The sequence below is a fragment of the Chenopodium album genome, chromosome 6, assembly GCF_948465745.1.
Source record: "Chenopodium album chromosome 6, dcCheAlbu1.1, whole genome shotgun sequence".
In the NCBI taxonomy this organism is placed as follows: domain Eukaryota; kingdom Viridiplantae; phylum Streptophyta; class Magnoliopsida; order Caryophyllales; family Amaranthaceae; genus Chenopodium; species Chenopodium album.
In genome coordinates, this window is record NC_137839.1 from 38060986 (window position 1) to 38062447 (window position 1462).

Here is a 1462-nt window from a genome sequence, read left to right on the forward strand (position 1 = left end):
AATGTCAATGATTGATTACTATGTTTTACCCTGAAGTATTATTTATTGGTGAACCTATGCCCTAGATCCTTTTATATATTGTTTTATTCCTATTCTCAACCTTAGTAGTTTAGTTTCTTGCTTAATCATAAATATTGGTTACTTAAATAATTTAGATTATAATAATTAATTAGGAGTAAAAAGACTTGTTTCCCTGTGGAGATCGACCCTACTTCCCTATCTACCTTAGTTAGTGATTTAGGTAATTATTTTTTATTAGGGGATATGACTTTACCCTGTCAAAATTTGGCGCCGTTGCCGGGGGAAACGGTTTTATTTTTATTTCTGATTGTTTTTGTAGTCTAGATTATTTCTCTTTTGTCTCAGAGAGCGTTAGTTCTCTAAGACAAATCTCATATTTGCTTCTAGTTTTTGTTTATGCCCAGGTGTTCCAGATCAGGTTACATCCCTTTCAATCCTGAGATCGAACGTTCCTTCCATAGACATAAAAACTTCTACAAGCAAATCCTGGCGGATTCTGGTGATAATAACAATAATCACCGCGATCCTCCAACTGATTCTAGCAATTCAGAGACATCATCAGACACAGAATCAGAGATGGCGGCTCCAAAGAATCTTAGTGATTATTCACAACCAAAGCTTACGGATTTTCCACATCTCACCCCTACTCCGGCTCTTGATGGGGTTCAATTTGAAATTAAGCCTCAATTTATAACGATGATAGAGAGGAAGCAATTCAGTGGAGCGAAGGGTGAAGACCCGAATCTTCACATTGCCGACTACTGTCAATATTGCAACACGATCAGACAAGCCGGGGTCACTCAAGACCAAATCAGGGAGATTCTCTTTCCCTTCTCTTTAACTGGAAAAGCTAAATTGTGGTTTAATGGCTTAAATAGAACTACACTTGGTATAACTGACTAGGAAACTCTTGTTTTGAATTTTTATAACAAGTATTATCCTGCAGAGAGAACAGCAGTACTACGGAGTGCGATTCAGAACTTTGCCCAAGAAGCCGATGAGTCTTTATATGAGGCTTGGGAGAGGTTCAAGGACCTACAAAGAGAATTCCCCCACCATAATTTAGCACAATGGCAGTTAATCCAAGCCTTTTATAACGGCATTGGAAATTCCTCTAGAATAATTTTAGACTCTGCAGCTAGTGGGAGATTCATGAATCTTAATGTTGATGATGCAGGTCAGGTTATTGAAGACATGGCGATACACAATTCCAAATATGGGAATCCTAGAGGATTTGCTAACAAGGGGAAACATAGTGTCGACTCTGTATCCTTTTTGCAAGCTCAACTGACCTCTATTTGCCAAAAATTAGATAATCTGAGCACTGCCAATGTAGCCAATGTTTCTGCGATTAATAATAATTCTAATGAGGCTTTCTGTGAAAATTGTGGTATTGTAGGTCATTGGGAGCAGGATTGCAGGAGTTCCGTGGAGCAAGTTA

General features: G+C 38.2%; 1 non-coding gene across 1 annotated transcript; it reads right to left on the reverse strand.

The window, feature by feature from the left end:
- Positions 1-978: 978 nt before the first annotated feature.
- LOC145637674 (small nucleolar RNA R71) lies at positions 979-1085 on the reverse strand. The gene has a single exon (XR_014114417.1). It is a non-coding gene; the product is annotated as a small nucleolar RNA R71 (small nucleolar RNA).
- Between the last annotated feature and the right edge of the window lie 377 nt (positions 1086-1462).